Raw genomic sequence first — 23,602 nt, 5'->3', positions numbered from 1 at the left:
CCACAAAACGAAATTTTAAAAATTGTTTCGAGTACGGCAGACCAACATGGCTACCTACCTGTAACGTGTTTCACAAAAGTTTAACGTCATAGCCACTCAGAAAAAAAGGACAATACCTTTATTAGGTCAACCAAAATGTTACAAAATAGTGTGTAAGTTTTCCTGTACTTCAGAAATTTTTACCCGTCCCTATGTTAAAAATGGGGAGAAAAAGGTAGCTGATGGGCCTTTGCTGAAAGTCTTAAGAATTTGTGTAGGAGCAGTTAGCAGATAAGCAAAGGAAATCTTTTCAGATACTGTAGGTTTCAAATACCACCCTGGTCTTATGGGAAGGAGCACTCTAAAGACAATGCTGCTCAGAGATCAGTCGGTCAGTCTGGAAAGTGGGATGGCTCCTGCCAATGGAGAGGAGGCAAGAAGCTGGGACCCTGCCTGATCCATACTAGATAAGACCTTTATTAGGCTTTCTCTTGACTTTTTGACAAGTAATGGTATCTAGGGGTTCAGGCAGGGTTGGTCTGGCTAGACAAATGCTTCTTCCCCATGGTATGGAGGCAAAAGACTTGAGGACCCAACCCAAGCTCTCCAATAAGAAGCATCCCTTTACTGGGAATGTCTTTCATCGATAACTGGCAAAACTTGGGAGGTTTTTAAAAGTTAATTATAGCTCTATGCCAGTTCTTTTACACAAACATGCATATAATTCACACATGGGATAATCTGAGTCCAAGCAATAGCTAAATGTCAGCCGTGGTTTGGAAAATAAATGCAAGGACATACTATAATATACAAATTCAAAGGACCTGTTACTACAACATCATTGTTTAATTGTATGCCACCTTTTCATAGTTAAGCCATGCTGAAGGCGGCTTACGATGTGAAAAGATTTACCAAAAGTCATAAGCAATAAAAGTCAAAGGCCACAAAACACACCTGTTCTTAATCAAACCTGCCACAGTGAGGTTTGGAAAAAAAATTCCTATGGGATCCCGCAGGATGCTTTTTTCAAGCCAAAATATGGGACATTTTTGCTGGAGAGGGCTTCAAGTGCACAGGGAGGGGAGAGTTGCATCAATTCACATATTTTGCTAGCATTTGAACCCACCATGAAAGGTAGGTTAGAAGTAATGTTCTCATATTGCAGATAAATCATGGTGAGAATGCAGGGAGTGGGATCCTTGGAGTAAGAAGTTTTGAAGCAGTGGCTTTTATGTCACCTATTTTGCTCTTAACAGTTCTTAAAATGTAGCTGCTTTTTATTGGAAAACTTTTATAACCTTTAAAGAGACATTCAGGGTTTTTCTTTCATGTAAATGCATCTAAAGATAACTTCTTAAAAGCCTGGAAGTGAATGAAAACGTAATCATTTGCAACCTTATTTTTCATGCTGCTAGACCTCAGTCCTAGGTCTATATTTTCAAATAATAATATTTTTTTATTTATACCCCGCCCTTCCTGGTTCAGAAAACCGGGCTCAGGGCAGCTAACAACAAAATAAAACACTTAATTGATGCAACAAAAAAGCATAAAATACAGTATAAAACGTGAATAACAATAAATTCAGAATTCAAAAATCAATTTAGGGGGAAAATCACCAGGGCTAGCTGGCGAAATTACTCCCATTTATGCCAGCAAGGAGACCAGGGGAGAATAAGCTGTGGGATCCCAGAGCGGGTAATCATAAAAAGGGGGAGGGAAGGAAGGGGAATAAAAGAATAAATGGGGGACCTGTTGTCTTAGCATTGCTCATTCTGAACCCACCTCAAAAAAGATATGCTCCTGATGGTTTAAGCACTGCATATGCTCAAAAGGAAAAGGGGGTTTGGAGAAGTGACCACAGGAGCCTGGCGTGCTCTGGTCCATGGGGTCACGAAGAGTCGGACACGACTAAACGACTAAACAACAACAAAAATAGAGGCTGAGACTTGAGTGTACTCAATATAAACCTGATGTTTTGAAACTGGAAAATTACCTGAAATATTCTTTATTTATAAATACACATACATATGAGAATGGAGAAACAGGGCAGGAAAAATGGTTTAAAACAACAGCTCAGGTTTGAGTAAAGCAGGGATGGAGAAACATTGAGGGGAGGGAAGTGACAATTTAAAACAATACCAGGATAAATACAATGAGCAGGACGGGACATTGGCAGTTTAAAACAAGGTTTGGGAATAGCGAGAAGGGTGTTTGAAAAAGCTCTGTTGTGTTAGCTTTTTGGTGTCAGCTTCTGTGTTGTGCTCATCTCTGATATTTCTCCTTTTAAAAACCAATTTGTTCTTTTTAGAAAACGACCTCTCAGTGTCCTGCCAGTGTTTAAAACTGTCATTTTCCTCTCAGAGTTTCTTTCTCCCTGCTTTACTTAAACTTCTGCTGTGGTAAAAGAGCTACTGAGAGGGAAATTGGGGTTTAAACAGCAGCAGCAGAGGTTTGAATTAAGCAGGAATAGAGGATCGTGGAGAGAGAGAAAGGTGGCAATTTTAAACAGTTTTGAGGAGAGTGAGCAGGGATGACCCTGGGGGAGGACTGGCAGTTTAAAACAAGATCTGAGTACCGAGCGAAGGGAATTTGAAAAGGTTTTGTGTTGTGTTAGTGTCTGTGTTGTACCCAACACTTTTCCTTGTTAAAACTGGTTTGTTTGTTTTCTAAAAAACCACAAAGCCTCTGTGTACTCTCAGAATGGAGTTCTTCAGGTGGGGTGAGACATTCATTTGGGGAGTGTATTTATGCTAGTGGAGTGGGGCTGGGGGGCTGGATACATCCTATATTTTCAAATGCTTGCCCCTAGATAGAGCTGCACACGGGTATATTTCATATTATAAAAATGTTGTAGCATTTTTTATATCAGTGTTAAGTGCATCTTAAAAAGTTGGGAATATGAGAATTTATTATGTGGTTTTAATATATAAAGAAGGAGCAGGTAATTCAGGATGAGCTAATATGTACTTAAGGAATGCTAGGAATGTAGCAATCAGCACATGAACTGGCACATGGATTTTTGAACCATGTAGTTCAACAATGGACCAAAACACCTGTGGTGTTTTCATTTGTAAGTTCATTTGATAAAATACAAACATACCTGTCAGGGACTCAGCGGGAGCGCAGGGAGGAGAGGAGATGGAGAGCGAGGGGGAGCAATCCGAGGGCAGCGTAGGAGAATATGACAGCAGCCCGATAGATTCCATGAGCCTCTCCAGCGAATCGGAAGATTCACAGAAGGGGGCGCCGATGGGCAGGGCAAGGGGCGACCCAAGGGGGACACCCCAGAAGCAAGGGGCCAGCGGGGACTCCCAGAGCAGCAGTTGGAAATCAGGACCAGCTTCCCCACCAGAGCGTAGTGGGGGGGAGGAGTCCCAGGTGTCAGAGCCCACATATGCACCACCAGCGAGAGAAGATGAGTCAGGGTTGACCACGCCTCCATCGGAGAGCGAGTTAACGGTCAAGAGGAAAGTTGCAGGCTGGGCGCGCGCGCCAAGTTCAAATGTACAGGCGAGCGGCACAGAAGGTAGCCCGGATAGGGAACCAGGTCCTAAAGCCCGCCGGAAGGAGGGGCAAGAATCGTCAGGGTCAGCGTCAGAAGAGTCCAGGAAGGATGAAACCCTAGCGGGCAGGAGGGCCCAGAGGAGAAAGGAACTTAGGAAGAGGTGGAGCAAGGCAAGGGTCTTAAACTGGTGTGGAAGGGGAGGAGACTCAGACGGGACTTCGCCGGTCTAAGGTCGAGACGTAGAGCTGCACGCTGCGGCTTTAAAATGGAAACTGAATCTCAATAAAGACTTTTGTACATAACTACAGCCTAGCGTTGGTCCTCTGTGAGCTGGGACCTGGAGGCAGCTCTGACAATACCATTTGCATTTTCTTCTTCAGCTCCGCATTGGCATGTTGATAAGCTTCAGCCACAGCATTCAGGTAATATATAGCAAGGCTACAAAATCAAATATCAGTTAAACTTCTGTGACACCTTACAATGGCTTAAAGGTAGACAAAAGAGGCAGGTTTAATTACTGATCTAAGAAATACAATATCAGTTAAACACTTTTTTTGTTAATATCCACATTTCCTATCAGTTATTAACAAAAAACAAATAAAAAAACCTTTCTTTTACAACTCTAGCAAAAAATATCAAAGCAGTTTACGAGAATCTATATATAATAAAAACCACAGAAAAATTTAAAATCAGAGGTCATCACCTGTTAAAGAAAGACATTGTCTTAATTGCCAGGATAGGTTTGGCAGCATATAAAAGTTTTCAGCAGGCGTTTAAAGGTTAAAACAGAATATTTATAAACTATATATAAGCATATCATTAAAAATATCAAAGTGGGTTACAAAAAAGTATTGTTGTTTTTGCTGCGGAAAAATAATCTGTATTATGGATATAAGGAGTGGAGATGAATTAGGGTGAGAAGATTTTGCATAATCCATTAATGGTTGGTTTGATTTCAGGCTACACGCACAGCACGGCATTTTAAATCCTAGCAATTTTTAAACCAATAACCTAAGGAGACGTCTTGCTAAAATAAAACTCTTCTTCGCTCTCAGGTCCCCAGGCTATTGGAACAACTTACATCATAAGTAGAATGGCGGGTATAAATAGTCCTGGATTTGCCACATAACCGAAGATCTTGGCCACAAAGGGAGGAAAATCGTGTTGGATGGTCTCTTGGATTACATCGTACATTTTCTTTTTCCCACTGGAATGGTGCCAAACGGTTGCAAATGCTGCCCTGAAAGGTTTGGCGGTCGAAACAGAAGGCTTTTTATCACAGGACAAGAAATCGGCCCTCGACAACTTAACCTACAGAAAAATATTTTTTTGAAAAAATCCCTAAGTCCCGGGTCACAATTTCAGAAAAAAATCTGACTTTCGGCAATTCACTCAAAAATGGTGCCCAACGGTTGCAAATGCTCCCCTGAAAGGTTTGGCGGTCGAAACAGAAGGCTTTTTATCAAAGGACAAGAAATCAGACCTCGACAACTTAACCGGCAGAAGAATTTTTTTTTGAAAAAATCCCTAAGCCCCGAGGTCACAATTTCAGAAAAAATGTGACTTTCGGCAATTCACTCAAAAATGGTGCCCGACGGTTGCAAATGCTCCCCTGAAAGGTTTGACGGTCGAAAGAGAAGGCTTTTTATCACAGCACAACAAATCAGCCCTTGACAACTTAAGCAGCAGAAAAATATTTTTTTGAAAAAACCCCTAAGTCCCGGGGTCACAATTTCAGAAAAAATCTGACTTTCGGCAATTCACTCAAAAATGGTGCCCAACGGTTGAAAATGCTCCTCTGAAAGGTTTGGCGGTCGAAAGAGAAGGCTTTTTATCACAGGACAAGAAATCAGCCCTCGACAATGTAACCGGCAGAAAAATGTTTTTTTTCACAAAATCCCTAAACCCCGCAAAATCTGACTTTCGGAAATTGATTCAAAAATGGTGCCCAACGGTTGCAAATGCTCCTCTGAAAGGTTTGGCGGTCGAAAGAGATGGACTTTTATCACAGGAAAAGAAATCAGCCCTCGACAACTTAACCGGCAGAAAAATTTCTTTTTGAAAAAATCCCTAAGCCACGGGGTCACAATTTCATCAAAAATCTGACTTTCGGCAATTGACTTAAAAATGGTGTCAAACGGTTACAAATGCTCCCCTGAAAGGTTTGGCGGTTGAAAGAGAAGGCTTTTTATCACAGGAAAAGAAATCAGCCCTCGACAACTAAACTGGCAGAAAAATATTTTTTTGAAAAAATCCCTAAGCCCCGGGTTCACAATTTCATTAAAAATCTGACTTTTGGAAATTGATTCAAAAATGGTGGCCAACGGTCGCAAATGCTCCTCTGAAAGGTTTGGCAGTCGAAAGAGAAGGCTTTTTATCACAGGACAAGAAATCAGCCCTCGACAACGTAACCGGCAGAAAAATATCTTTTTTCACAAAATCCCTAAGCCCCGGGTTCACAATTTCATTAAAAATCTGACTTTCGGAAATTGATTCAAAAATGGTGGCCAACGGTTGCAAATGCTCCTCTGAAAGGTTTGGCGGTCGAAAGAGAAGGCTTTTTATCACAAGACAAGAAATCAGCCCTCGACAACTTAACTGGCAGAAGAATATTTTTTTGAAAAAATCCCTAAGCCCCGGAGTCACAATTTCATCAAAAATCTGACTTTCGGCAATTGACTCAAAAATGGTGCCAAACAGTTGCAAATGCTCTCCTGAAAGGTTTGGCGGTCGAAAGAGAGGGTTTTTAATTACAGGAAAAGAAATCAGCCCTCAACAACTTAGCCTGCAGAAAAATATTTTTTTGACAAAATCCCTAAGCCCCGGGGTCACAATTTCATCAGAACTCTGACTTTCAGCAATTGATTCAAAAATGGTGCCCAACGGTTGCAAATGCTCCTCTGAAAGGTTTGGCGGTCGAAACAGAAGTCTTTTTATCACAGGAAAAGAAATCAGCCCTCGACAACTTAACAAGCAGAAATTTTTTTTTTTGGAAAAAATCCCTAAACGCCGGGGTCACAATTTCATCAAAAATCTGACTTTCGGCAATTGACTCAGAAATGGTGCCTTACGGTTGCAAATGCTCTCCTGAAAGGTTTGGCAGTCGAAAGAGAGGGCTTTTTATTACAGGAAAAGAAAGCAGCCCTCAACCACTTAGCCTGCAGAAAAAGATATTTTTGAAAAAACCCCTAAGCCCCGGGGTCACAATTTCATCAAAACTCTGACTTTCGGCAATTGATGCAAAAATGGTGCCAAACGGATGTAAATTCTCCTCTGAAAGGTTTGGCGGTAGAAACAGATGTCTTTTTATCACAGGAAAAGAAAACAGCCCTCAACAACTTAACTGGTAGAAAAATATTTTTTTGAAAAAATCCCTAAGCCCCGGGGTCACAATTTCATCAAAAACCTGACTTTTGGCAATTGATTCAACAATGGTGCCAAACGGTTGCAAATGCTCCCCTGAAAGGTTTGGCGGTCGAAACAGAAGGATTTTCATCACAGGATAAGAAATCAGCCCTCGACAACTTAACTGGCAGAAAAATATCTTTTTGAAAAAATCCCTAAGCCCTGGGGTCACAATTTCATCAAAAATCTGACTTTCGGCAATTGATTCAAAAATGGTGCCCAACGGTTGCAAATGCTCTCCTGAAAGGTTTGGCGGTCGAAAGAGAGGGCTTTTTATTACAGGAAAAGAAATCAGCCCTCAACAACTTAGCCTGCAGAAAAACATATTTTTGAAAAAATCCCTAAGCCCCGGGGTCACAATTTCATCAAAACTCTGACTTTCGGCAATTGATTCAAAAATGGTGCCCAACGGATGTAAATGCTCTCCTGAAAGGTTTGGCGGTAGAAACAGATGTCTTTTTATCACAGGAAAAGAAATCAGCCCTCAACAACTTAGCCTGCAGAAAAACATATTTTTGAAAAAATCCCTAATCCCCGGGGTCACAATTTCATCAAAACTCTGACTTTCGGCAATTGATTCAAAAATGGTGCCCAACGGATGTAAACGCTCTCCTGAAAGGTTTGGTGGTAGAAACAGATGTCTTTTTATCACAGGAAAAGAAATCAGCCCTCAACAACTTAGCCTGCAGAAAAACATATTTTTGAAAAAATCCCTAAGCCCCGGGTCACAATTTCATCAAAACTCTGACTTTCGGCAATTGATGCAAAAATGGTGCCAAACGGTTGCAAATGCTCCCCTGAAATGTTTGGCAGTTGAAACAGAAGTCTTTTTATCACAAGACAAGAAATCAGCCCTCGACAACTTAACTGGCAGAAAAAGATATTTTTGAAAAAATCCCTAAGCCCCGGGGTCACAATTTCATCAAAAATCTGACTTTCGGCAATTGACTTAAAAATGGTGCCAAACGGTTGCAAATGCTCCCCTGAAAGGTTTGGCGGTCGAAAGAGAAGTCTTTTTATCACAGGAAAAGAAATCAGCCCTCACAACTTAACTGGCAGAAAAATATTTTTTTGTAAAAATCCCTAAGCCCCAGGGTCACAATTTCATCAAAAATCTTACTTTCAGCTATTGATTCAAAAATGGTGGCCAGCGGTTGCAAATGCTCCTCTGAAAGGTTTGGCGGTCGAAACAGAAGGCTTTTTATCACAAGACAAGAAATCAGCCCTCGACAACTTAACTGGCAGAAGAATATTTTTTTGAAAAAATCCCTAAGCGCCGGGGTCACAATTTCATCAAAATTCTGACTGTCGGCAATTGACTCAAAAATGGTGCCCAACGGTTGCAAATGCTCCTCTGAAAGATTTGGCGGTTCGAAGAGAAGGCTTTTTATCACAGGACAAGAAATCAGCCCTCGACAACCTAGCCTGCAGAAAAAGATATTTTTGAAAAAATCCCTAAGCCCCGGGGTCACAATGTCATCAAAACTCTGACTTTCGGCAATGGATTCAAAAATGGTGCCCAACGGTTGCAAATGCTCCGCTGAAAGGTTTGGCAGTCGAAAGAGAAGGCTTTTTATCACAGGACAAGAAATCAACCCTTGACAACGTAAGCGGCAGAAAAATATTTTTTTTTCACAAAATCCCTAAGCCCCGGGGTCACAATTTAATCAAAAATCTGACTTTCAGAAATTGATTAAAAAATGGTGCCCAACGGTTGCAAATGCACCTCTGAAAGGTTTGGCGGTAGAAACAGATGTCTTTTTATCAGAGGAAAAGAAAACAGCCCTCAACAACTTAACTGGTAGAAAAATATTTTTTTGAAAAAATCCCTAAGCCCCGGGTCACAATTTCATCAAAACTCTGACTTTCGGCAATTGATGCAAAAATGGTGCCAAACGGTTGCAAATGCTCCTCTGAAATGTTTGGCAGTTGAAACAGAAGTCTTTTTATCACAAGAGAAGAAATCAGCCCTCGACAACTTAACTGGAAGAAAAAGATATTTTTGAAAAAATCCCTAAGCCCCGGGGTCACAATTTCATCAGAACTCTGACTTTCGGCAATTGATTCAAAAATGGTGCCAAACGGTTGCAATCCTCCTCTGAAAGGTTTGGTGGTCGAAAGAGAAGGCTTTTTATCACAGGAAAAGAAATCAGCCCTCAACAACTTAGCCTGCAGAAAAAGATATTTTTGAAAAAATCCCTAAGCCCCGGGGTCACAATTTCATCAAAAATCTGACTTTCGGAAATTGACTCAAAAATGGTGCCAAACGGTTGCAAATGCTCCCCTGAAAGGTTTGGTGGTCGAAAGAGAAGGCTTTTTATCACAGGACAAGAAATCAGCCCTCGACAACGTAACCGGCAGAAAAATATTTTTTTGACAAAATCCCTAAGCCCCGGGGTCACAATTTCATCAGAACTCTGACTTTCGGCAATTGATTCAAAAATGGTGCCCAACGGTTGCAAATGCTCCTCTGAAAGGTTTGGTGGTCGAAAGAGAAGGCTTTTTATCACAGGAAAAGAAATCAGCCCTCGACAACGTAACTGGCAGAAAAATATTTTTTTGACAAAATCCCTAAGCACAATTTCATCAAAAATCTGACTTTCGGAAATTGATTCAAAAATGGTGCCCAACGGTTGCAAATGCTCCCCTGAAAGGTTTGGCGGTCGAAAGAGAAGGCTTTTTATCACAGGACAAGAAATCAGCCCTTGACAACGTAAGCGGCAGAAAAATATTTTTTTTTGACAAAATCCCTAAGCCCCGGGGTCACAATTTAATCAAAAATGTGACTTTCCGAAATTGATTCAAAAATGGTCCCCAACGGTTGCAAATGCTCCTCTGAAAGGTTTGGCGGTCGAAAGAGAAGGCTTTTTATCACAGGACAATAAATCAGCCCTTGGCAACGTAAGCGGCAGAAAAAGATATTTTTGAAAAAATCCCGAAGCCCCGGGGTCACAATTTCATCAAAACTCTTACTGTCGGCAATTGACTTAAAAATGGTGCCAATCGGTTGCAAATGCTCTGCTGAAAGGTTTGGCGGTCGAAAGAGAGGGCTTTTTATTACACGAAAAGAAATCAGCCCTCAACAACTTAGCCTGCAGAAAAAGATATTTTTGAAAAAATCCCTAAGCCCAGGGGTCACAATTTCATCAAAAATCTGACTTTCGGCAATTGACTCAAAAATGGTGCCAAACGGTTGCAAATGCTCCCCTGAAAAGTTTGGTGGTCGAAAGAGAAGGCTTTTTATCACAGGAAAAGAAATCATCCCTCAACAACTTAGCCTGCAGAAAAAGATATTTTTGAAAAAACCCCAAAGCCCCGGGGTCACAATTAAATCAAAAATCTGACTTTTGGCAATTGACTCAAAAATGGTGCCCAACGGTTGCAAATGCTCCTCTGAAAGGTTTGGCGGTTGATACAAATGTCTTTTTATCACAGGAAAAGAAATAAGCCCTCGACAACTTAACTGGCAGAAAAATATGTTTTTGAAAAAATCCCTAAGCCCCGGGGTCACAATTTCATCAAAAATCTGACTTTCAGAAATTGACTCAAAAATTCTGCCAAACGGTTGCAAATGCTCCCGTGAAAGGTTTGGCGGTCGAAAGAAAAGGCTTTTTATCACAGGACAAGAAATCAGCCCTCAACAACTTAGCCGGTAGAAAAAGATTTTTTTGAAAAAATCCCTAAGCCCCGGGGTCACAATTTCATCAGAACTCTGACTTTCGGCAATTGATTCAAAAATGGTGCCGAACGGTTTCAAATGCTCCGCTGAAAGGTTTGGCAGTCGAAAGAGAAGGCTTTTTATCACAGAACAAGAAATCAGCCCTTGACAACGTAAGCGGCAGAAAATTTTTTTTTTGACAAAATCCCTAAGCCCCGGGGTCACAATTTCATCAGAACTCTGACTTTCAGCAATTGATTCAAAAATGGTGCCCAACGGTTGCAAATGCTCCTCTGAAAGGTTTGGTGGTCGAAAGAGAAGGCTTTTTATCACAGGAAAAGAAATCAGCCCTCGACAACGTAACCGGCAGAAAAATATTTTTTTGACAAAATCCCTAAGCCCCGGGGTCACAATTTCATCAAAAATCTGACTTTTGGAAATTGATTCAAAAATGGTGCCCAACGGTTGCAAATGCTCCCCTGAAAGGTTTGGCTCTCGAAAGAGAAGGCTTTTTATCACAGGACAAGAAATCAGCCCTTGACAACGTAAGCGGCAGAAAAATATTTTTTTTTCACAAAATCCCTAAGCCCCGGGGTCACAATTTAATCAAAAATATGACTTTCCGAAATTGATTCAAAAATGGTCCCCAACGGTTGAAAATGCTCCTCTGAAAGGTTTGGCGGTCGAAAGAGAAGGCTTTTTATCACAAGACAATAAATCAGCCCTCGATAACTTAACCGGCAGAAAAATATTTTTTTGAAAAAATCCCTAAGCCCCGGGGTCACAATTTCATCAAAACTCTGACCTTCAGAAATTGACTCAAAAATTCTGCCAAACGGTTGCAAATGCTCCTCTGAAAGGTTTGGCAGTCGAAAGAAAAGGCTTTTTATCACAGGACAAGAAATCAGCCCTCGACAACTTAGCCGGTAGAAAAAGATATTTTTGAAAAAATCCCTAAGCCCCGTGGTCACAATTTCATCAGAACTCTGACTTTCGGCAATTGATTCAAAAATGGTGCCCAACGGTTTCAAATGCTCCGCTGAAAGGTTTGGCAGTCGAAAGAGAAGGCTTTTTATCACAGAACAAGAAATCAGCCCTTGACAACGTAAGCGGCAGAAAATTTTTTTTTTGAAAAAATCCCTAAGCCCCGGGGTCACAATTTCATCAAAAATCTGTCTTTCAGAAATAGATTCAAAAATGGTGCCCAACGGTTGCAAATGCTCCTCTGAAAGGTTTGGCCGTCGAAAGATTAGGCTTTTTATCACAGGACAAGAAATCAGCCCTCGACAACGTAACCGGCAGAAAAATATTTTTTTGACAAAATCCCTAAGCCCCGGGGTCACAATTTCATCAGAACTCTGACTTTCGGCAATTGATTCAAAAATGGTGCCCAACGGTTGCAAATGCTCCTCTGAAAGGTTTGGTGGTCGAAAGAGAAGGCTTTTTCTCACAGGACAAGAAATCAGCCCTCGACAACGTAACCGGCAGAAAATTATTTTTTTGACAAAATCCCTAAGCCCCGGGGTCACAATTTAATCAAAAATATGACTTTCCGAAATTGATTCAAATATGGTCCCCAACGGTTGCAAATGCTCCTCTGAAAGGTTTGGCGGTTGAAAAAGAAGGCTTTTTATCACAAGACAATAAATCAGCCCTCGACAACGTAACCGGCAGAAAAATATTTTTTTGAAAAAACCCCAAAGCCCCGGGGTCACAATTTCATCAAAAATCTGACTTTCCGAAATTGATTCAAAAATGGTCCCCAACGGGTGCAAATGCTCCTCTGAAAGGTTTGGCGGTCGAAAGAGAAGGCTTTTTATCACAGGATAATAAATCAGCCCTCGACAACTTAACCGGCAGAAAAAGATATTTTTGAAAAAATTCCGAAGCCCCGGGGTCACAATTTCATCAAAACTCTTACTGTCGGCAATTGACTTAAAAATGGTGCCAAACGGTTGCAAATGTTCTCCTAAAAGGTTTGGCGGTCGAAAGAGAGGGCTTTTTATTACAGGAAAAGAAATCAGCCCTCAACAACTTAGCCTGCAGAAAAAGATATTTTTGAAAAATCCCTAAGCCCCGGGGTCACAATTTCATCAAAAATCTTACTTTCGGCAATTGATTCAAAAATGGTGCCCAACGGTTTGAAATGCTCCGCTGAAAGGTTTGGCAGTCGAAAGAGAAGGCTTTTTATCACAGAACAAGAAATCAGCCCTTGACAACGTAAGCGGCAGAAAAATATTTTTTTTCCACAAAATCCCTAAGCCCCAGGGTCACAATTTGATCAAAAATATGACTTTCCGAAATTGATTCAAAAATGGTCCCCAACGGTTGCAAATGCTCCTCTGAAAGGTTTGGCGGTCGAAAGAGAAGGCTTTTTATCACAAGACAATAAATCCGCCCTCGATAACTTAACCGGCAGAAAAATATTTTTTTGAAAAAATCCCTAAGCCCCGGGGTCACAATTTCATCAAAACTCTGACTTTCAGAAATTGACTCAAAAATTCTGCCCAACGGTTTCAAATGCTCCGCTGAAAGGTTTGGCAGTCGAAAGAGAAGGCTTTTTATCACAGGACAAGAAATCAGCCTTTGACAACGTAAGCGGCAGAAATTTTTTTTTTGGAAAAAATCCCTAAGCCCCAGGGTCACAATTTCATCAAAAATCTGTCTTTCAGAAATTGGTTCAAAAATGGTGCCCAACGGTTGCAAATGCTCCTCTGAAAGGTTTGGCCGTCGAAAGATTAGGCTTTTTATCACAGGACAAGAAATCAGCCCTCGACAACGTAACCGGCAGAAAAATATTTTTTTGACAAAATCCCTAAGCCCCGGGGTCACAATTTCATCAGAACTCTGAATTTCGGCAATTGATTCAAAAATGGTGCCCAACGGTTGCAAATGCTCCTCTGAAAGGTTTGGCGGTCGAAAAAGAAGGCTTTTTATCACAGGACAAGAAATCAGCCCTCGACAACGTAACTGGCAGAAAAATAATTTTTTGAAAAAATGCCTAAGCCCCGGGGTCACAATTTCATCAAAAATCTGACTTTCGGCAATTGACTCAAAAATGGTGCCCAACGGTTGCAAATGCTCCTCTGAAAGGTTTGGCGGTCGATACAAATGTCTTTTTATCACAGGAAAAGAAATCAGCCCTCGACAACTTAACTGGCAGAAAAATATTTTTTTGAAAAAATCCCTAAGCCCCGGGGTCACAATTTCATCAAAAATCTGACTTTCGGAAATTGATTCAAAAATGGTGCCCAACGGTTGCAAATGCTCCCCTGAAAGGTTTGGCGGTCGAAAGAGAAGGCTTTTTATCACAGGACAAGAAATCAGCCCTTGACAACGTAAGCGGCAGAAAAATATTTTTTTTTCACAAAATCCCTAAGCCCCGGGGTCACAATTTAATCAAAAATATGACTTTCCGAAATTGATTCAAAAATGGTCCTCAACGGTTGCAAATGCTCCTCTGAAAGGTTTGGCGGTCGAAAGAGAAGGCTTTTTATCACAGGACAATAAATCAGCCCTCGACAACTTAACCGGCAGAAAAAGATATTTTTGAAAAAATCCCGAAGCCCCGGGGTCACAATTTCATCAAAACTCTTACTGTCGGCAATTGACTTAAAAATGGTGCCAATCGGTTGCAAATGCTCTCCTGAAAGGTTTGGCGGTCGAAAGAGAGGGCTTTTTATTACAGGAAAAGAAATCAGCCCTCAACAACTTAGCCTGCACAAAAAGATATTTTTGAAAAAATCCCTAAGCCCCGGGGTCACAATTTCATCAAAAATCTGACTTTCGGCAATTGACTCAAAAATGGTGCCAAACGGTTGCAAATGCTCCCCTGAAAAGTTTGGTGGTCGAAAGAGAAGGCTTTTAATCACAGGACAAGAAATCAGCCCTCGACAACTTAGCCGGTAGAAAAAGATTTTTTTGAAAAAATCCCTAAGCCCCGAGGTCACAATTTCATCAGAACTCTGACTTTCGGCAATTGATTCAAAAATGGTGCCAAACGGTTGCAAATGCTCCTCTGAAAGGTTTGGTGGTCGAAAGAGAAGGCTTTTTATCACAGGAAAAGAAATAATCCCTCAACAACTTAGCCTGCAGAAAAAGATATTTTTGAAAAAACCCCAAAGCCCCGGGGTCACAATTTCATCAAAAATCTGACTTTTGGCAATTGACTCAAAAATGGTGCCCAACGGTTGCAAATGCTCCTCTGAAAGGTTTGGCGGTCGATACAAATGTCTTTTTATCACAGGAAAAGAAATAAGCCCTCGACAACTTAACTGGCAGAAAAATATGTTTTTGAAAAAATCCCTAAGCCCCGGGGTCACAATTTCATCAAAACTCTGACTTTCAGAAATTGACTCAAAAATTCTGCCAAACGGTTGCAAATGCTCCCGTGAAAGGTTTGGCGGTCGAAAGAAAAGGCTTTTTATCACAGGACAAGAAATCAGCCCTCGACAACTTAGCCGGTAGAAAAAGATTTTTTTGAAAAAATCCCTAAGCCCCGGGGTCACAATTTCATCAGAACTCTGACTTTCGGCAATTAATTCAAAAATGGTGCCCAACGGTTTCAAATGCTGCGCTGAAAGGTTTGGCAGTCGAAAGAGAAGGCTTTTTATCACAGAACAAGAAATCAGCCCTTGACAACGTAACCGGCAGAAAAATATTTTTTTTCCACAAAATCCCTAAGCCCCGGGGTCACAATTTGATCAAAAATATGACTTTCCGAAATTGATTCAAAAATGGTCCCCAACGGTTGCAAATGCTCCTCTGAAAGGTTTGGCGGTTGAAAGAGAAGGCTTTTTATCACAAGACAATAAATCAGCCCTCGACAACGTAACCGGCAGAAAAATATTTTTTTGAAAAAACCCCAAAGCCCCGGGGTCACAATTTCATCAAAAATCTGACTTTCCGAAATTGATTCAAAAATGGTCCCCAACGGTTGCAAATGCTCCTCTGAAAGGTTTGGCGGTCGAAAGAGAAGGCTTTTTATCACAGGATAATAAATCAGCCCTCGACAACTTAACCGGCAGAAAAAGATATTTTTGAAAAAATCCCGAAGCCCCGGGGTCACAATTTCATCAAAACTCTTACTGTCGGCAATTGACTTAAAAATGGTGCCAAACGGTTGCAAATGTTCTCCTAAAAGGTTTGGCGGTCGAAAGAGAGGGTTTTTATTACAGGAAAAGAAATCAGCCCTCAACAACTTAGCCTGCAGAAAAAGATATTTTTGAAAAAATCCCTAAGCCCCGGGGTCACAATTTCATCAAAAATCTTACTTTCGGCAATTGATTCAAAAATGGTGCCCAACGGTTTCAAATGCTCCGCTGAAAGGTTTGGCAGTCGAAAGAGAAGGCTTTTTATCACAGAACAAGAAATCAGCCCTTGACAACGTAAGCGGCAGAATTTTTTTTTTTTGAAAAAATCCCTAAGCCCCGGGGTCACAATTTCATCAAAAATCTGACTTTTAGAAATTGATTCAAAAATGGTGCCCAACGGTTGCAAATGCTCCTCTGAAATGTTTGGCGGTCGAAAAAGAAGGCTTTTTATCACAGGACAAGAAATCAGCCCTCGACAATGTAACTGGCAGAAAAATAATTTTTTGAAAAAGTGCCTAAGCCCCGGGGTCACAATTTCATCAAAAATCTGACTTTCGGCAATTGACTCAAAAATGGTGCCCAACGGTTGCAAATGCTCCTCTGAAAGGTTTGGCGGTCGATACAAATGTCTTTTTATCACAGGAAAGGAAATCAGCCCTCGACAACTTAACTGGCAGAAAAATATTTTTTTGAAAAAATCCCTAAGCCCCGGGGTCACAATTTCATCAAAAATCTGACTTTCGGCAATTGACTGAAAACTGGTGCAAAACGGTTGCTAATGCTCCCTAGAAGGGGTTGGCGGTCGAAACAGAATGCTTTTTATCACAGGAAAAGAAATCAGCCCTCGACACCTTAACCGGCAGAAAAATATTTTTTTGAAAAAACCCCAAAGCCCTGGGGTCACAATTTCATCAAAAATCTGACTTTCGGCAATTGACTCAGAAATGGTGCAAAACGGTTGCAAATGCTCCTCTGAAAGGTTTGGCGGTTGAAACAGAAGGCTTTTTATCACAGGACAAGAAATCAGCCCGCAACAACTTAACCGGCAGAAAAATATTTTTTTGAAAAAATCCCTAAGCCCCGGGGTCACAATTTCATCAAAAATCTGACTTTCGGCAATTGACTCAAAACTGGTGCAAAACGGCTGAAAATGCTGCTAGAAGGGGTTGGCGGTCGAAACAGAAGGCTTTTTATTACAGGAAAAGAAATCAGCCCTCGACAACTTAACCAGCAGAAAAATATTTTTTTGAAAAAATCCCTAAGCCCCGGGGTCACAATTTCATCAAAAATCTGACTTTTGGCAATTGACTCAAAAATGGTGCCCAACGGTTGCAAATGCTCCTCTGAAAGGTTTGGCGGTTGATACAAATGTCTTTTTATCACAGGAAAAGAAATAAGCCCTCGACAACTTAACTGGCAGAAAAATATGTTTTTGAAAAAATCCCTAAGCCCCGGGGTCACAATTTCATCAAAAATCTGACTTTCAGAAATTGACTCAAAAATTCTGCCAAACGGTTGCAAATGCTCCCGTGAAAGGTTTGGCGGTCGAAAGAAAAGGCTTTTTATCACAGGACAAGAAATCAGCCCTCGACAACTTAGCCGGTAGAAAGAGATTTTTTTGAAAAAATCCCTAAGCCCCGGGGTCACAATTTCATCAGAACTCTGACTTTCAGCAATTGATTGAAAAATGGTGCCCAACGGTTTCAAATGCTCCGCTGAAAGGTTTGGCAGTCGAAAGAGAAGGCTTTTTATCACAGAACAAGAAATCAGCCCTTGACAACGTAAGCGGCAGAAAAATATTTTTTTGACAAAATCCCTAAGCCCCGGGGTCACAATTTCATCAAAACTCTGACTTTCAGAAATTGACTCAAAAATGGTGCCCAACGGTTGCAAATGCTCCCCTGAAAGGTTTTGCTCTCGAAAGAGAAGGCTTTTTATCACAGGAAAAGAAATCAGCCCTCGACAACGTAACCGGCAGAAAAATATTTTTTTGACAAAATCCCTAAGCCCCGGGGTCACAATTTCATCAAAAATCTGACTTTTGGAAATTGATTCAAAAATGGTGCCCAACGGTTGCAAATGCTCCCCTGAAAGGTTTTGTTCTCGAAAGAGAAGGCTTTTTATCACAGGACAAGAAATCAGCCCTTGACAACGTAAGCGGCAGAAAAATATTTTTTTTTCACAAAATCCCTAAGCCCCGGGGTCACAATTTAATCAAAAATATAACTTTCCGAAATTGATTCAAAAATGGTGCCCAACGGTTGCAAATGCTCCCCTGAAAGGTTTTGCTCTCGAAAGAGAAGGCTTTTTATCACAGGAAAAGAAATCAGCCCTCGACAACGTAACCGGCAGAAAAATATTTTTTTGACAAAATCCCTAAGCCCCGGGGTCACAATTTCATCAAAAATCTGACTTTTGGAAATTGATTCAAAAATGGTGCCCAACGGTTGCAAATGCTCCCCTGAAAGGTTTTGCTCTCGAAAGAGAAGGCTTTTTATCACAGGACAAGAAATCAGCCCTTGACAACGTAAGCGGCAGAAAAATATTTTTTTTTCACAAAATCCCTAAGCCCCGGGGTCACAATTTAATCAAAAATATAACTTTCCGAAATTGATTCAAAAATGGTCCCCAACGGTTGCAAATGCTCCTCTGAAAGGTTTGGCGGTCGAAAGAGAAGGCTTTTTATCACAAGACAATAAATCAGCCCTCGATAACTTAACCGGCAGAAAAATATTTTTTGGAAAAAATCCCTAAGCCCCGTGGTCACAATTTCATCAGAACTCTGACTTTCGGCAATTGATTCAAAAATGGTGCCCAACGGTTTCAAATGCTCCGCTGAAAGGTTTGGCAGTCGAAAGAGAAGGCTTTTTATCACAGAACAAGAAATCAGCCCTTGACAACGTAAGCGGCAGAAAAATATTTTTTTGAAAAAATCCCTAAGCCCCGGGTTCACAATTTCATCAAAACTCTGACTTTCAGAAATTGACTCAAAAATTCTGCCAAACGGTTGCAAATGCTCCCGTGAAAGTTTTGGCGGTCGAAAGAAAAGGCTTTTTGTCACAGGATAAGAAATCAGCCCTTGACAACGTAAGCGGCAGAAAAATAATTTTTTTTCACAAAATCCCTAAGCCCCGGGGTCACAATTTAATCAAAAATATGACTTTCCGAAATTGATTCAAAAATGGTCCCCAACGGTTGCAAATGCTCCTCTGAAAGGTTTGGCGGTCGAAAGAGAAGGCTTTTTATCACAAGACAATAAATCAGCCCTCGATAACTTAACCGGCAGAAAAATATTTTTTTGAAAAAATCCCTAAGCCCCGTGGTCACAATTTCATCAGAACTCTGACTTTCGGCAATTGATTCAAAAATGGTGCCCAACGGTTTCAAATGCTCCGCTGAAAGGTTTGGCAGTCGAAAGAGAAGGCTTTTTATCACAGAACAAGAAATCAGCCCTTGACAACGTAAGCGGCAGAAAATTTTTTTTTTGAAAAAATCCCTAAGCCCCGGGGTCACAATTTCATCAAAACTCTTACTGTCGGCAATTGACTTAAAAATGGTGCCAAACGGTTGCAAATGTTCTCCTAAAAGGTTTGGCGGTCGAAAGAGAAGGCTTTTTATTACAGGAAAAGAAATCAGCCCTCAACAACTTATCCTGCAGAAAAAGATATTTTTGAAAAAATCCCTAAGCCCCGGGGTCACAATTTCATCAAAAATCTGACTTTCGGAAATTGATTCAAAAATGGTGCCAAACGGTTGCAAATGCTCCCCTGAAAGGTTTGGCTCTCGAAAGAGAAGGCTTTTTATCACAGGACAAGAAATCAGCCCTTGACAACGTAAGCGGCAGAAAAATATTTTTTTCTCACAAAATCCCTAAGCCCCGGGGTCACAATTTAATCAAAAATATGACTTTCCGAAATTGATTCAAAAATGGTCCCCAACGGTTGCAAATGCTCCTCTGAAAGGTTTGGCGGTTGAAAGAGAAGGCTTTTTATCAGAAGACAATAAATCAGCCCTCGACAACGTAACCGGCAGAAAAATATTTTTTTGAAAAAACCCCAAAGCCCCGGGGTCACAATTTCATCAAAAATCTTACTTTCGGCAATTGATTCAAAAATGGTGCCCAACGGTTTCAAATGCTCCGCTGAAAGGTTTGGCAGTCGAAAAAGAAGGCTTTTTATCACAGAACAAGAAATCAGCCCTTGACAACGTAAGCGGCAGAAAATTTTTTTTTTGAAAAAATCCCTAAGCCCCGGGGTCACAATTTCATCAAAAATCTGACTTTCGGCAATTGACTCAAAAATGGTGCCCAACGGTTGCAAACTCTCCTCTGAAAGGTTTGGCGGTCGATACAAATGTCTTTTTATCACAGGAAAAGAAATCAGCCCTCGACAACTTAACTGGCAGAAAAATATTTTTTTGAAAAAATCCCTAAGCCCCGGGGTCACAATTTCATCAAAAATCTGACTTTCGGCAATTGACTCAAAACTGGTGCAAAACGGTTGCAAATGCTCCCTAGAAGGGGTTGGCGGTCGAAACAGAAGGCTTTTTATCACAGTAAAAGAAATCAGCCCTCGACAACGTAACTGGCAGAAAAATATTTTTTTGAAAAAATGCCTAAGCCCCGGGGTCACAATTTCATCAAAAATCTGACTTTCGGCAATTGACTCAAAACTGGTGCAAAACGGTTGCAAATGCTCCCTAGAAAGGGTTGGCGGTCGAAACAGAAGGCTTTTTATCACAGGAAAAGAAATCAGCCCTCGACAACTTAACCGGCAGAAAAATATTTTTTTGAAAAAACCCAAAGCCCCGGGGTCACAATTTCATCAGAACTCTGACTTTCGGCAATTGATTCAAAAATGGTGCCCAACGGTTGCAAATGCTCCTCTGAAAGGTTTGGCGGTCGATACAAATGTCTTTTTATCACAGGAAAAGAAATCAGCCCTCGACATCGTAACCGGCAGAAAAATATATTTTGAAAATATTCCTAAGCCCCGGGGTCACAATTTCATCAAAAATCTGACCTTTGGCAATTGACTCAAAAATGGTGCCAAACGGTTGCAAATGCTCCTCTGAAAGGTTTGGCGGTCGAAAGAGAAGGCTTTTTATCACAGGAAAAGAAATCAGCCCTCGACAACTTAACTGGCAGAAAAATATTTTTTTGAAAAAATCCCTAAGCCCCGGGGTCACAATTTCATCAAAAACCTGACTTTTGGCAATTGACTCAAAAATGGTGCCCAACGGTTGCAAATGCTCCTCTGAAAGGTTTGGCGGTCGAAACAAAAGGATTGTTATTACAGGACAAGAAATCAGCCCTCAACAACGTAACCGGCAGAAAAATATTTTTTTGAAAAAATCCCTAAGCCCCAGGGTCACAATTTCATCAAAAATCTGACTTTCGGGAATTAATTCAAAAATGGTGCCCAACGGTTGCAAATGCTCCTCTGAAAGGTTTGGCGGTTGAAACAGAAGGCTTTTTATCACAGGACAAGAAATCAGCCCTCGACAACTTAACTGGCAGAAAAATATTTTTTTGAAAAAATCCCTAAGCCCCGGGGTCACAATTTCATCAAAAATCTGACTTTCGGCAATTGACTCAAAACTGGTGCAAAACGGTTGCAAATGCTCCCTAGAAGGGGTTGGCGGTCGAAACAGAAGGCTTTTTATCACAGTAAAAGAAATCAGCCCTCGACAACGTAACTGGCAGAAAAATATTTTTTTGAAAAAATGCCTAAGCCCCGGGGTCACAATTTCATCAAAAATCTGACTTTCGGCAATTGACTCAAAACTGGTGCAAAACGGTTGCAAATGCTCCCTAGAAAGGGTTGGCGGTCGAAACAGAAGGCTTTTTATCACAGGAAAAGAAATCAGCCCTCGACAACTTAACCGGCAGAAAAATATTTTTTTGAAAAAACCCAAAGCCCCGGGGTCACAATTTCATCAGAACTCTGACTTTCGGCAATTGATTCAAAAATGGTGCCCAACGGTTGCAAATGCTCCTCTGAAAGGTTTGGCGGTCGATACAAATGTCTTTTTATCACAGGAAAAGAAATCAGCCCTCGACATCGTAACCGGCAGAAAAATATATTTTGAAAATATTCCTAAGCCCCGGGGTCACAATTTCATCAAAAATCTGACCTTTGGCAATTGACTCAAAAATGGTGCCAAACGGTTGCAAATGCTCCTCTGAAAGGTTTGGCGGTCGAAAGAGAAGGCTTTTTATCACAGGAAAAGAAATCAGCCCTCGACAACTTAACTGGCAGAAAAATATTTTTTTGAAAAAATCCCTAAGCCCCGGGGTCACAATTTCATCAAAAACCTGACTTTTGGCAATGGACTCAAAAATGGTGCCCAACGGTTGCAAATGCTCCTCTGAAAGGTTTGGCGGTCGAAACAAAAGGATTGTTATTACAGGACAAGAAATCAGCCCTCAACAACGTAACCGGCAGAAAAATATTTTTTTGAAAAAATCCCTAAGCCCCAGGGTCACAATTTCATCAAAAATCTGACTTTCGGGAATTAATTCAAAAATGGTGCCCAACGGTTGCAAATGCTCCTCTGAAAGGTTTGGCGGTTGAAACAGAAGGCTTTTTATCACAGGACAAGAAATCAGCCCTCAACAACTTAACCGGCAGAAAAATATTTTTTTGAAAAAACCCCTAAGCCCCGGGGTCACAATTTCATCAAAACGGACTTTCGGCAATTGACTCAGAAATGGTGCCCAACGGTTGCAAATGCTCCTCTGAAAGGTTTGGCGGTCGAAACAAAAGGCTTTTTATCACAGGACAAGAAATCAGCCCTTGACAACGTAAGCGGCAGAAAAATATTTTTTTTTGACAAAATCCCTAAGCCCCGGGGTCACAATTTAATCAAAAATGTGACTTTCCGAAATTGATTCAAAAATGGTCCCCAACGGTTGCAAATGCTCCTCTGAAAGGTTTGGCGGTCGAAAGAGAAGGCTTTTTATCACAGGACAATAAATCAGCCCTTGGCAACGTAAGCGGCAGAAAAAGATATTTTTGAAAAAATCCCGAAGCCCCGGGGTCACAATTTCATCAAAACTCTTACTGTCGGCAATTGACTTAAAAATGGTGCCAATCGGTTGCAAATGCTCTGCTGAAAGGTTTGGCGGTCGAAAGAGAGGGCTTTTTATTACACGAAAAGAAATCAGCCCTCAACAACTTAGCCTGCAGAAAAAGATATTTTTGAAAAAATCCCTAAGCCCAGGGGTCACAATTTCATCAAAAATCTGACTTTCGGCAATTGACTCAAAAATGGTGCCAAACGGTTGCAAATGCTCCCCTGAAAAGTTTGGTGGTCGAAAGAGAAGGCTTTTAATCACAGGACAAGAAATCAGCCCTCGACAACTTAGCCGGTAGAAAAAGATTTTTTTGAAAAAATCCCTAAGCCCCGAGGTCACAATTTCATCAGAACTCTGACTTTCGGCAATTGATTCAAAAATGGTGCCAAACGGTTGCAAATGCTCCTCTGAAAGGTTTGGTGGTCAAAAGAGAAGGCTTTTTATCACAGGAAAAGAAATCATCCCTCAACAACTTAGCCTGCAGAAAAAGATATTTTTGAAAAAACCCCAAAGCCCCGGGGTCACAATTAAATAAAAAATCTGACTTTTGGCAATTGACTCAAAAATGGTGCCCAACGGTTGCAAATGCTCCTCTGAAAGGTTTGGCGGTTGATACAAATGTCTTTTTATCACAGGAAAAGAAATAAGCCCTCGACAACTTAACTGGCAGAAAAATATGTTTTTGAAAAAATCCCTAAGCCCCGGGGTCACAATTTCATCAAAAATCTGACTTTCAGAAATTGACTCAAAAATTCTGCCAAACGGTTGCAAATGCTCCCGTGAAAGGTTTGGCGGTCGAAAGAAAAGGCTTTTTATCACAGGACAAGAAATCAGCCCTCGACAACTTAGCCGGTAGAAAAAGATTTTTTTGAAAAAATCCCTAA

At 41.0% G+C, this 23,602-nt stretch overlaps 1 long non-coding RNA gene across 1 annotated transcript; it reads right to left on the bottom strand.

The window, feature by feature from the left end:
- Positions 1–2,879: 2,879 nt before the first annotated feature.
- On the bottom strand, positions 2,880–4,696 carry LOC307199753. Its single transcript, XR_013832158.1, has 3 exons — positions 4,566–4,696; positions 3,844–3,922; positions 2,880–3,079 (listed from the first exon to the last, which is right to left on the bottom strand). It is a non-coding gene; the product is annotated as an uncharacterized lncRNA (long non-coding RNA).
- Positions 4,697–23,602: the final 18,906 nt, after the last annotated feature.

The sequence above is a fragment of the Podarcis cretensis genome, assembly GCF_951804945.1.
Source record: "Podarcis cretensis genome assembly, chromosome: 12".
NCBI classification, from domain to species: Eukaryota; Metazoa; Chordata; class Lepidosauria; order Squamata; family Lacertidae; genus Podarcis; species Podarcis cretensis.
Note: the sequence above shows the minus strand (reverse complement) of the source record. Positions and strands in the feature narration are given on the sequence as shown.